Source organism: Callithrix jacchus, chromosome 1 (assembly GCF_049354715.1).
Source record: "Callithrix jacchus isolate 240 chromosome 1, calJac240_pri, whole genome shotgun sequence".
In the NCBI taxonomy this organism is placed as follows: domain Eukaryota; kingdom Metazoa; phylum Chordata; class Mammalia; order Primates; family Cebidae; genus Callithrix; species Callithrix jacchus.
The window spans coordinates 126529268-126543400 of record NC_133502.1 but is presented as its reverse complement, the minus strand read 5'-3'; the positions used below and the strand labels follow the sequence as shown (position 1 = coordinate 126543400).

General features: G+C 36.5%; 1 protein-coding gene and 1 pseudogene across 7 annotated transcripts in view; one reads left to right on the top strand and one right to left on the bottom strand.

Annotated features, from left to right (window-relative positions):
• Positions 1-14133, top strand: part of SLC24A2 (solute carrier family 24 member 2) — a 281759-nt gene that overhangs the window by 58404 nt on the left and 209222 nt on the right. The window lies entirely within an intron of this gene.
• The window catches only part of LOC118154870 (uncharacterized protein C11orf98 pseudogene), a 50938-nt pseudogene continuing 42774 nt past the window's right edge, over positions 5970-14133 (bottom strand). For 3 of the 4 annotated variants that reach the window (XR_013534555.1, XR_004745145.3, XR_013534556.1), the window contains 2 exons: positions 12493-12533; positions 5970-7283 (listed from right to left, as the gene is read on the bottom strand). The product of XR_013534555.1 is annotated as an uncharacterized protein C11orf98 pseudogene, transcript variant X2 (transcript). The remainder of the gene's footprint in view (positions 7284-12492; positions 12534-14133) is intronic. The other variant, XR_013534557.1, reaches the window with a different exon arrangement.

Below are 14133 nucleotides of genomic sequence, written 5' to 3'. Positions count from 1 at the left end.
TCCCTTGGCATAAAAGAAAAGAAAGGCTCTATATATCATGTTGAATATGCCTTGGGTTAGATCAATTCTACAGGATGCAAAAATGTTCTGTAGAACAGTTGGTAAACTGCAAATGAATTTAGCTATGTTAACCATATGTGAATAATGCCATCCTGTAATGATTTTAAGTGAGTCATATTTATGACTAGTAGAGGATATTTAATGCCAAATGTTGTATTAGCCAACAGGAATTTGATAATCATTATGAAGAGAGCAAAATCACATTTCACACACTGTTCAGTTTGGAGAAGGTCGCTGAGGTCTCCAGGAGCCATTCAAGCCTTCTCTTCTGTTCCTTGTCCTGTTGTATGGGGAGTGCTGTGCTTTCTGATTGCTCTTTGGAACCACACTGCAATTTTATTTGCTTTCTTATTAAAACAAACAAGAACAAACAGAATCAATATGAGTGAGAATAACACAAGCTTAACATATTCGCACACACCAAAAGACAGAACTAAAGTTTGTGGAACCCGATTTTGCCTTTTCCTTTTATCTTTTTAAAAGGTTGAATATTTTCTTGAGGTTATATTCTTTTCGAGGCAATTAGAATGTTAATACTACAGTAAGAAGACTGCCTGTTGAGATAAAGTGTAATCCTATGCAACATTCAATGTGAAATGTTTGTGCACCAAGAGGTGACTCCAGGGAGACTGGTTTTTTAAGAGCTATAAAGCTGGAGGCAGAAATCTTGATTAGGGCTCATAGGCTTTGACTCTGCTTTCGTTCTTCAGTAAGGATGTGGCCTCCCTAGAGCTGAGTTTGCTTCAGGAATCAGGACATCATGGTGTTTGTAAATATTCCTTGTTAAGAAGAAGGTATACGGAAAGTATACCTTTTTCCCCAATGTTATATATGTCTGGATATAAAAGGACCAGGGTAGAGCAGGAATTGGGTTTTTCTTTCAAGTCTGACATTACTGTACCTCAGAGGGGAATATGGGCAGCAGCTGTGTAGCCTGGGAATATGGACAAAACTGCTCTCAGATATGCTACATTGAGTGCTGATCTGTGGGTCCATATTACTTCCATTCAGTTCTGTGTCTTTAGAAACATGGAGGAGAGCATGTAAACTATTCTCACCACTTCTCACCCATAAAAAATTGCAGTCATGGTGGCCTTTATATATATTTTTAATACTGCAATCTTTATTCACATACCATCTCATTATATTCTTGTGTATATTTCCTTTAAAATGGCAAAAATAAATGTGCACAAAAATAAAATGCTGTAAAAAATAAAATGCTGCCATGTATATAAATGAAGTCCTAGGAAAATCGCTTATTATGAAGACAGTTTACCTCCAACTCTGAAAGTTTTTATCAAAACATTCGACAGAGTTTGTACGCATTTCATCCTAAGCCAAAATAGAATAAAAATAAAACGTTGAGCCAAATCTTTACCTAAACTATTTACTTATTCTGGAGGAGGCACATTTGAATTGGCATTCGCTCTTTTAGCTACTGAGAAAATGACTGATTGAGTTATATGTAATTATAACGTGCAATATAAAATTAACGGCTTACCAGATGTACAATGTGCAGGATATAATCAGGGTTTCTCAACCTGAGCACCATTTCTTTGTTGTGGGGGACTAACCTGAGCACTATGGCTCTTTAGTGGTATCCCTGGTCTCCACCTTCTAGATGCTGGTAACACACACACTCTCCAGTTGAGACAACCAAACATATCTCAAGACATAGCAAAATGCCTCTGGGGTACAAAATTACCCCACTGGCATGCACAGTAGTGGATAAATATAACTACAGTATAAGAGAGAGGTTTCGGATGGTGCAGACCAGGACCGGTAAGGCTGTGGAGCAGGTGAGCGAATGCCACTGGCAAGGAGTGTTGGGGAGACTACAAGGAAGAGGTGAAAGTTGACCGGTGCTGAAGGTTGTATAGGATTTTGGATTTACCTGTGGTTTGCTTATTAGTCTCCCTTTAATGGTATCAAATCTAACTAGTCTTTGAAATATGCCCTACTGGTTTCAAAGCGGTTCAAATTTCTAAATATGCCAAAATTTGTGCATCAATCAGAAATTGAAAGAATTTAAACTTTTTTTATTTCCCTTTTTAAACTAAGGATGAATTTTTCCTGAACTTAATAATGTGGGTCTTTTGGAATTAAAAGCATCTAGAGGTAATTAGATTGGGAATAAGCTGAATGTTCTCCATTTACAAATGTCACAAAGACACTTGGCATTGTTTTACTGAAAAGGAAGTAAAATACCAAACCTCGTATTAATAATGTTAGCTTTTAGCAGGATCTCCTCCCAACCTCTACCCACACCCCCAAAAAACCAAAATGCATGTCAAGTTGTTTAGACATTGGATTCCATCCCCAGTTCATCTTTTACAAATCAAAATTGTGCAAACTTGTCTTTCAAATATTTATTGAATCTTTAATTTAATCTTAACTTTGAAGGCATCAAAGTATAAGTCTGCTTAAGCATTTATGTCTGATTAAGCAACATTCTATGCCCTTAACCAAGTGTGAGATTAATCACGATTCTGTATCCACCAAACTTTGTAGTTCTGAATTATCCAAAAAAGAAGTCTTCTAGAAGGACTTCTCTTGAATTCCTCTTCAAATGAGTTAACATTATCTCCCAGGTACAATTGTGTCAGTATTGATATCACTATGTAGGAATTAAACTATGAGATTATGGCAAAAATTATAAAAGTGTTGACATTATTGATTGTACCATAAATCAGATTTTATCATGAGTTAAATTATAAATTAAAGGCATATAAATAGTTAAATGCATTCCAACAAATGTAAATTGTAATAAAAAATACTCAGTATGGCAAAATGCTCACATCAACAGAGACATACCTTGTACAGCACTCAGTGTTTAGTAGACTCTCAAAAAAGGTTTGTTGAATTAAGCTTTTTTTGTTAATTTCTGTCCTGAAGTATGACATAGGAAAAACTTTTTGAGTCGCGAATTTTGCTGTAATTTTTTCCCTCTTTGCCTCTGGCCCTGGACTTCTATTATTAATTATTAATAGAAATTCTTTTGAAATTTGATTTCAAGAAGAATTATATGAATAAGACAGTAAATGACATGTCCATATCTGATTCAACTATACTGGGACACAAGGTAATAGCCCTGATATTTCTTGGAGTCCCTTCTAATGTTATACTCGATCCTGAAGTCATATGGCAAAAAAATGACTCTACATTAGAGTCATTATGAGATGATAAAAGGCATAGCTTATGGCTGAAGATGGTTTGGTGGGGGACCTTGACTGTAAATTAAATGGAAGATGATAGAATGTTTGGAATGGAAACACCTGTATTAAATATTTTTTTAAATGAGGGAAGAGTACCAGATGTTCTGTGGGCTCATTCTTTTTTGGTGCATCTTAATTTTCTTTGTTGTTAGCAGAAATATGAAATACATTAAAACTCCTTCACATCTATCCAACAAAAACAGAATAAGAAGGCAAATGACATGACTGCTAGATAAAGCACTACCTAAAATAATTGCCTTAAGCTATTTGGAGACTTATTGTAAATTAGATTGCAGGAATGTGCATGATAAAAATGGCATCTGTCATTTAAAAACAATATAATTTAATTTGAAATGGGTCTGTGTGCATGCTTAGATTGACAGGTCTTTAAATTTTGATGATAATTTTATCACTACCACCCCCAAGCCCCAATATTTCATGTGCCATTTGCTTTGGGATTTTCCTTGAATTAAAAATTGAAGAATCTTATTGCAGTGCAGAAAGAATTTCATTACTTTCAGAGATGACCTTCCAGATTCTATTAGGACAAGAAAATAGCCTTTCACAATTTCAGTCAAAATATGTCTTTCCATATGAGCTTCACCTGAGTCTAGCACCTCCAAATGCTCTAGAAACTCTCTTTGACATTTCTCCTCTGGCTGCCCTTCCCAGCCAAAGTCAATGATACCTATGTGCTAAGATTGTTTGGGGGTCATATTCTTTATTGCTTTGTTTGTTTGTATGATTCTGACACTGGAATTTTTGTTGCCTAGGCTCTTCAAGTTGAGAGTTAGTACCTTGAAGATAGTGATTGAATATCCCGTGTTTTCTTTTTTATATCCTATTTCTTAACTTCCCAGAGAAACTAATTCACATGCCTGTGTCTAATGGGCATTTTGTAACATTACTAACTGGTTATTTCTGATAAATACCCCATGATTCTTTTAAAGACTGTCTTGACTTATCCCGCAGTTTTGAGGTATACCAGCAGAATTACAAACTACCTATTAATCAGCTATTTTCAGCTTTTCTGCCAAAGATGTAATAGCATCAAAGGAGACATGATTTTTGTTTGTTATTGTCTAGTAAGCCATACTATTTTTATTTTAAAGTGATACCAAAGTATATGTTGAAACCAGAATTTTCATTTCAGCTCAATTAACAATTACATTATGGCAACTATGAAGAGTTATATTTTTATTGCTTCAAGAGAATTGATAATCTCATAAACTTTCCAAAAGAACATTCTTCAAGATGGTATCTGATTTCCTCTGTTTCAGCATTCCTAAATCCAGTTTTTTTTTCGCCTAAGGAAATCTATTAGCACCTACTTCCTACTATACATAGAATTTCTTAAATACTCTTCTCTATAATTTCCATTTGGATTTGAGCAAGACCATGAAGGTAACATTTACAAAAAATATAATAGCAGCTGACAGGTAGCCTCTGGGATGCTTTCCCCTCTCAGAAGGGATTGCATAACCAGTGGGGTGTGAGGAATTTGGAAAAGTACTATGCAAAGTAACCTTATATTAGAAGTTGGAGAGTAAAAGAGTTTGAAAATATGAGGTCTATTTATCTGAAAAAAGTAAGAAACCTCACTAATTTAGTGACTATTTTCAGTTATGTGAAGAGTAATGACAAGGTTTTCTCTATAAAAACACAAACATAAAGGCTCAAAAAGTAAATAAGCTTTGTATGGCAAAGATTATGATTAAATAGGATGAAACTGTCCTCAAAATGAAGGCTAATAGGTGTTGGATGATTAATTTAGGAGGTCAATAGACCTGTTTCATTAGGAAGTCAGAGGAATGATGAAGACACATAAAGCATCTGAAATGATGGGGATTATATGTCATTTTAAGGAGCCTCCTATTTTAATGCTTCTTAAGATTTCTCTTCATTTATTGTTTAATTTTTTATTAATTTCCCTGATTTTATCAGATTTATCTCACGAAGCTTTTAAAGCTTCATTGTAAAAATAGAAGACTTTAATGTTTATTTTGTTGGAACACATATTTCTGTCTTCTCTTCTTTTGTTGTTGGTATACCAATCAAATGAGAGTACTAGCTCCAAAATAATAAGTTATTTCAAATACACACAAAAATTCTTCTAGCCAGTATCAACAGAGGGTCAGCATTTCAGAATATTTATGACAAAAATGGTTACTGTAACTGAAATCCAGCCGAAATCATTTTGCTCTGGGTCTCTATGAATATACAGAATTGATGTTTCATTTTAAAATAAATCAGGTGAGTTGTATTTTTAAAGTAGGATTTTCAGAGCGTATTTTCAGAGTTGGAAATTTTCGGGATTAGATGCTGTTTTTCAACTTCTTTCTTCTTAGTTTCTTCTGAGGAATTTTTAATCCCATCACTTTGGAACAACAGTGATTTTTCTTAAATTTATAAAAGGTAATTGTTACTATGGAGTTAAACTTATAGGAAGAAGAATCATAAACTGATATTCCTATTACACACTCCAGAGCCCAGAGCAAAATTGCTGGTACCTAAACAGTCACTTGTGTCAAGCACTGTACTTTGGGAGTGTAGACAATCAAATCATGAAAATATTAACATCGGGGAAATATGTGATGCTAGTAGAAGCTTTAAGAGATAAATCACACACACACACATTATTCTACATACACGCAAATTGTTATAGAACTACAGAAAGAAAATCAAGAATATGAGTTTCTATTTAAGTGTTTGTTATTGAGTTGAGTCACAAATACATTAAATCCTCTTGAGCCATATCAAAGTGATTTGTTGTGGGGGGACTGGGTTTGTTGTCATTGTCATTGTTAATGCACAATATGTTCAATGTAAAGTATTTCCATATCACAGACTTTGAGACTCCAGCATTAGGGAAAATTCTTAAGCACCATGGACAGCTACAGCTTTCTTCTAGCAGTTCCGCAGTTTAACGACACTCAGGGACCAGTTAAGAATTCATTCTGGGCTCATAATCCATGTGTTCACTGTGAAATTCCACCTTGAGTTTTCAGACCATGGTGTCTCAAGTCAGCACTTTCATCTTCACACCAGCGTTGAACAGTTTGTGTGCCATCTTCTGCAGCTCTTTCACAGTATCTGATAAACAATTGTAGATTCTAAGTCAAACTGATATCCCCAGAGCCCCAGATCAGTGTGGTTGGGTTTTGTGGGGCACACCCAGGATTTCTTAAGATACAATATTTTCAACTTTTATCTTAGATAGAGGAGATACAAATTGAAAATTTAAATATAAATACATTACAAATTTAAATTTTTAATAGAAAAAATACAATATAGCAAAGAAAGGGTTGCCAATGTTTCTTGATAATATTAGGTTTGTACTTACTTTTAATGGCAAAAACTGCAGTTACTTGTACACCAACCTAATAGTACTGGCTACATAGCATTTCCAGTTTATCTCCAGCCTAGTTCATCCATTTAGGTTACCTTCCCAACCTCTGAAGAAATTTCATTATGTGAATCATATCATAGAGTTCCAGTGGGATTTGGAAAGACTTCAGAGTTACCTACCTCATTTGAAGACTGAGACCATGAACGCTAATGTGGCTTGCTTGAAATCTCATAACAATGTATGTATATATTTCATGTGTGCATTGATGAACACAGTTTCTAGGTGTGATCAATTCTATTATGTGCAACTAATGGAAACCCAGAGAGAACATGATTCAAAAGGAAAATAAAAACATGAGATAAAAACCTTTTCAGCCATCAAGATAGTTATATGAAGTGTATAGGTTTGAAATCCATTTTATTTAATCCATGAACTTGCTGGTATTCTTGTAAGTACTCAAGATTTGACCTTAATTAAAAAATGAAAGTTTCCATAAACTCCGAAGTGCAGCCCAGGCTGGTTCCTTCTTTCTCTGCTCTGCATCTCAATCTTCTCGGCCCTTTCTCCTCTATCATTAACAGGGGGTTTAAATGCAAACTCTCAAGCAGTCCAGTTCCTCTTATTTCTCAGCCTCAGCTCTCACTCTACACAATAAAGGTCTAGGAAGCAATGTAGTTAAAGGCAGAACTCTTCTCACCTGAGAGTATTGTAAAGAAGTCAGAAAAAGCAAAAAATGATGTGGAATAGTCTAGGTCAGACAAGAACCAGAAAAATAGTGCTAAAGAAATTAGAACTAGGTAGCAAATCATCTACAAGTTTTTTAACATGTTAGCCACACTTCCTCATCTACTAATTTGGTGACAAGAGTGTTGTAATAAGTCCCCAGAGTAATAGTGAGATGCTCCTACCCAAAGCTCAATGCTAGTAACCACAGAAAAGAATGTCTTGTGACTACGAGCACCAGGCTAGCAAGCTATGCCCCAGAAAACTTCTTCAAGCAATAAAGTCTTAGCAGTTTATGCCCTGAAGGAAGATTCCTCAGGAACCCTGGAATTTGTGTTATTATATGAAGTAGAGGTGGAAGAGAGGTGAGTGAGACTCATTTTACAAAGGACTTGATTGCTTTCTTCTAATATTCAGTGTGACAGCTATTGCACATGAATTCTTCTTTCTCAAATAGTTTGAAATGTGTCAGGGGAAATGTGTCCCACTTTCACAGACCAGCTCTAAAATTTCAAAAGGCAAGAAACCAGCATAAATTCAGAGAGAGTCATGAGGGAAATAAGTTGACACCACACTTTAAATTTCCAGAAGTTGAAGAGCACTGAAAATGGGTCATCTTTTAATGAACTGAAAGAAAGCCTTCCCACAATGGAAGCTTGATGTAAGCATTTGAACATGTATGAGATTCATGTCAAGGTCTAGTCATTCAGTGTCCCTGATGCAGTGACCATAAGCCTGGCTGCCACTAAGAACCACAGGTGCCAGTCCAAGTAACATGGTGATGCTATAAGAGTGTTCAATTGGCTGGATGCAGTGGCTCACGCCTGTAATCTCCACAATTGTGAGGCTAAGGTGAGCCAATTGCTAGAGCTCAGGATTTCGAGACTAGCCTGGGCAACATGGTGAAACCCTGTCTCTCAAAAAATTACAAAACAATAAGCTAGACATGGTGGCACACACCTGTAATCCCAGCTACTCAGGAGTCTAAGGTTGGAGAATGGTTAGAGCCTGGGAGGCGGAAGTTGCAGTGAGCCAAGATTGCACCACTGCACTCCGGCCAGGGTGACAGAGCCAGACCCTGCCTTAAAAAAATTGTTAAATTGGTCAAATGCAGTGGCTCACGGTTGCAATCCCAGCACTTTGGGAGGTTGAGGCGGGTGGATCATGAGGTCAGGAGTTCGAGACCAGCCTGGCCAACATGGTGAAACTTCATCTCTACTAAAAATACAAAAATTAGCCAGGCATGGTGGCACATACCTGTAATCTCAGCTACTCAGAAGGCTGAGGCAGGAGAATTGCTTGAACCCAGGAGGCACAGGTTGCAGTGAGCCGAGATTGCACCACTGCACTCCAGCCTGGGCAACGGAGCAAGACTCCATCTCAAAAAATAATAATAATTGTTAAATCATCTGGCCATTATTTTTGTCTTTAGACATCCCAATCTGCTTAGATCTTAACACACATATGCATTTTCTTCTTGTAATAAAGTTTTTTGTGGAATTTTCATTTAGTGGGGTCACTGAAGAACTAATTATTTGATGATCTTTTAATGGAAAAACATACTCCAGTATAATCACTGCAAGAGGCTTTATATGATTTTAGTCACAGAAAAAAGAGGAGAAGGTGTACAGAAGAATTAAGAAAATAATTTAAAAGTCAGCTGAAAAAATCAATAAATTAGGCCCAGAACAGATAAATAGGCTACTATGTAACTTTATTCTTGAAAAGTTTAACATTAGGATGTAACTAGACTTCCATTTTTCTATAATGATTTTTAAAAGATAAATCAATAGGATTTTTTGGTGGTTATGTTCTTAATGACCTCTGAGGCAAATACTTTGGCAGCAACTTTTATGGATACATGCATTTTATCCTGATTATTTAAAAATTAGAAATTCATCTATAGTGCATATGGTAATTCTTGGTTAATCAAAGGACTAAGCTTACCTAACCATTTCATTCCACCATCATTTCAAAATAAACCAGCGTGTGCTGGGCTACGTGTGAGGTATCTTTTTCCTGTGGAATCTTAGTGTATCTCTCTTTGTGGTCTAACATTCCCATTTCCTTTTCTGAAAACTTGAAAATCAGTGAACCAGCACAATATGTTCAAGTTTACATAGAAATACACTGCAAAACTTGGAGCCCTTTGGCCTGTCTTCCAGGGTGCTAGTCAAATATTGTCAGTGCACCTTACATTTTGGGAAGAACTCTCACTGTCTCTGGCAAAGTGAGCTGCAGTAGTTCATTATCCAGAACTCAGATATCAGATCACAAACAACTTCAAGCATCTAGAATAGCACCGAACTATGTTTGATGCGGGAGAAAGGAACACTGGGGGAACCAGTGAATGTGTATTGTAAAGAATATTTTTCCCAGCCTTTGAGCATACAAAAATAACAACAGTAAGTAAGAAGACCTGGAAACTCAGAGATTATGGTAGTGTCATTGACTGACCAGACTGAAAGCATTCAGACATGACCAAGACAAAAGACAGGAAAGCAGAAAACATGGCAAACAACAGAAGAATAGAAAAGGAAAAGAGACTGAGGGGATGGGAGTGATGATAGTGGCTATAAACTGTAAACACCAAGAGTCTGTAAGAAAGGGTCAGATAGGGGAGGTAGGCAAAGGGGCTTATCACAATCCTGTTCTAGATCTCACTGGTCTCTCAAGATATGATTGCCCTAAAGGCAAATATCAGTCATCAGCCCCAAAAGAATACCACTGTATTGGTGATGTGAGGATAAATCAAATCACCCCTGGGATCACAGAAGAGCATCACTACCTACAAGGTTTACTGAAGGCCTTCATACATGTAGTTCACCAGTGACTATAAGTGCCATGAAGCCAGGAACCTTGTTCTATCTATCACTGGGACCCAAAAGTTTCTTGGCTCATAGTAAGCACACAATAACTATGCTGAATGAAATAATGAGTAAGCTGCCATCATTGTCATATAATCAGGATAAAATGCATTCATCAATAAACAATTGCTGCCAAAGTAGAACTTTTGGCTGCACAATACTGCGAACATGTGCTGTTAAATAGAGGTAAGCGTGTTGTACATGGTATCTTGCAATATGGATTAGGAGGGGCAAAAGGAAGAAATAGAAGACGAAAGAAAGAAAACATAAAATGCCTTGAAATGGGAAAGCCTGGAAAACCGAGCCTGATAAGTAGATTATTTATCTTTCTCTCTTCTAAAATAACTTGATTATAAAGAGATGCTCTTCATAAAGCCTCTAATTTTGTAAGTTTGTTGTACATTTTACCTATATATTGTTAAAGCTGCCATGCTTAGCTGAATGAGGTTACCTCTTTTATTTGAGTTTTTGTCCCTGAAAAGAGAGAATACTTTTCTCTCCCTCCCTCGAAACAACTGCAACTCAAAACAACTTGAAAAGACATGTTTTGAAGAGCAAATTAGAAAAATAGATTCGTTTTAGTTGAATAATGCATGATATTTTCTGCTAGACACTTCGCCTGGTTTTAGCCTTTGTACATAATCAGCATATAATGCAGCTATATAAAAAACTGCCAGTTGCTTATTTCTTCAGGAGAATGCATTTATAAGCACTCTCCACCCCTCTGAGGAGTGTGTAATAGTGTGCCTTGGTCACATTTGCCGGCTTCCCTGTGGACTGTGCTTGGGTTCAAATGCAATGAGGACAGGTTGACTGTTCCTACAGGGACTGGCCTTTAAGAAAACTAAAACTTTCAACTTTCAGAAAATATCCGTAGCACAGAGGTATCTGAGGAGTTATACTGTTGATTCCAAAGAACAAGCAAAGACAGAGATAGATGTGGAATACTTCCCAAGGGGCTCTGTTTTTTTTTCCTTCAGGGAAAGATTATTTCAAACCTGAGTCCTACTTGAGGATACTCTTCTTCTCTCCAGTTAGGCAATTATGCCTCTAATCTTGAAGGGCAGGGTTAATATCTTTGATCATCGTTCTGCCTGTCAGTGTATCAACTGAGATATTTTTCAGAAAGCAAAATATTATAAAAGGAAATACAAAAGGACCTTTGATATTCCTTGCAAATACTGTATAAAACATTCATACTTATTCATGAAAATGTATTTTGTAGGTATCTGTAATTCTTTTCAAAGCCTGACATTGGGAAATACTTCAAAAACAATGTAGTCTGGCATCTGGTGTCTAGAAGTGTTAATTCCCGGATGATGATCATTATTACAGTGTTTGGTGGTGGTGGTGGTAAGGAAGGAGTTAGGGGGAAAGGTTGAGGCAGCTTAGAAGTAGACTTTTTCCCACCTCTTCTCACATAAATTCTTGGACTACTTTGTATCATTTGACTTACATCTTCCCATTTCCTTTTTCCCCTCCCCACCCGTAAGAACCACTGTTGATTCTCTGTCTATCTCTGTACAAAGTAGCAGATATGTAGGACAAACATGTCTCAAGGTCTAATGTACAACAGGAAGACTATAGTTAATAGCATATTGTATTCAGGATAGTTGCTAAATGAGTAGATTATAGCTACTCATGCCATAGGGGATAAAATGGATAACTCCGTGACATGATAGATATTTTAATTCATCTAACTATAATGACCATTTTACTCTGTATATGTATTTCATAACATCATGTTGTATACCTTAAATAGATGCAAAAAATTTTTTTTAATTCTCAACTCATAAGGAATGCTCCTCCTACATTCAAATAGTGAAAGGGAAAAGGTACGTGATGTGAGTTGTCAAAATGGCTGACTGTAGAAATCAGTCAGGAGTCAAGGTTTACAGGAGTACTGAAAAGTTGATGAGACTCTGAAAACAGAAGCAAAGATGGTGATTGATTGGTTGATTGATTAATTTTAGAATTAAGATAACCCTGAAAGGGGAGGGCTGCTCTTGGTCTTTGATTCAGCAGTCAGTTTTGTACAAGACAGGCTTGGGACACTGCCTTTATGGTTCTGTGTGTACTGCATTCCCTCTGGAAGAGGAATCAAGTTGTACGGTCACCCTTGGGGTCATAATTCTGAGACTTTTACCCACCCTTGCTTGCACATATGCATAGCTTCACAAAAGGGCAGCCATAGGTTACACACACACACACACACACACACACACTCTCTCTCTCTCTCTCTCTCTCTCTCCAGATTTCCTAATATTAAAAAGGATACCAATGTTTGTTGTTGTAGAAAGACTTTCATCAGTTAAAAACCTAGAAAATATGAAAGTAGAATTACTTAACTTTTAAAAATTCTAGTTAATATATTAAGAAGTTCTTAGTCCATTGAAATTTTTAGGATCTGAGGTATTATGGAACTTCATTTAATACTTGGCTGGATCCAGGTTGTAGGAGAATATTCTGACCATCTACCAGCAATTAGGGTATATTCTTACCTTATTCTCCAAAATGTGCAATTTACTTGGTGCTTATAGTTTCTTTTGAATATTTACAGTTATTTCCAGAAGAAATTCAGCATTTTGTAAATTAGTCTAGTATTCTTAAAGAATTCAGAAAGAATATAACAAATCATCGAGGGAGAAAAGCCTTATTCTTACAAGTAAGAAAGGACTTCAGCACATGATTAAATTTCCTAGGGCTGGAGTTACTGAATTGATAGGCTTACACACAGTAATGCTAATAAAAACCTCTTGGAAACACGTTTTCCATTTATAACTATGAAGGAAAATGCAGGCCTTTCATCAGGCCTTTTTCTCATTATCAGAGTGTTTTTTGCTCAGTGGCAAGTAGACATCAATGTTAAAATCAGGTAAAAACGTAGATTCTTGATATGAAATGACTGCAATTTTAGGTCTCAAAATTGATACTATTCATAAAAGTGGTTGACAAATACATTTAAAATTATAATTCATTTTTGCATTCAAAGCATAATTTTAGATAAGGTGAGTAAAAGTGTGCCTATTATTAGAAATTTCCTAAAGACTTGTCATTGTTATAATAACCAATAACAGATTTTCATAGCTAAATTGAGTTGAAGCTTTTCTGTTGGCAGCATGCCTCTATTCCCCCAGAATGAAAACTTCCTGCCTCACTTTTGACTTTACAAATGGTGCAGGTACTTCCTTCCTTCCTTCCTTCCTTCCTTTGTTCCTTCATTCAATAAATATTTATAAAGTATCTACCAATCAACTAGATACTAGATGCTAGGATTACAGCAGTAAACAAAGGAGGCAAAATCACAAGACACAAAGGAGTATCTAATATAATGTTAGCTAGTGATAAATACTGGGAAGAAAAATAAAACAGGGAAAGGGGACAGAGAGGTACAAGGTTTTGCAAAGGATTCCCTGGAGGTGACATGTGAATATAGAACTAAATTAAGTGGGAAAGTGAATCATGCAGATATCTAGGGCAGTGATTCTTTAACCAGGGTGACTTTGTCTCTCCAGGGACATTTGGTGTCTGGAGAAGTTTTTAATTGTCACAACTGGGGGAAGGGACGGTACTGGCATCTGGTGGATAGAGAACAAGGATGCTGCTAAACACCCAATGCTGCAGAGGGCAGGTCCCTGTAGCAAAGAATTATCCAGCTTAAAATGTCACTAGCACTGAAGTTAAGAAACCCTGATCCAGAGAAAGAGCATTCCGGGATAAGAAGAAAGTAAATAAACACAATAGGCCATGAGATGGCAACTTGCTTGATATATTCAAGGAAGAACTAGGGGGTGTATGTTACTGAAGCCCAGTGACAAGCAGCTACGTTTCAGGAAAAGAATTTGGAAGATAGCTCAGGGCCACGTCATATGAGGTAACAGGCAAGACTCCTGCCTCTCATTTGTCTGCTCTTGCTTCC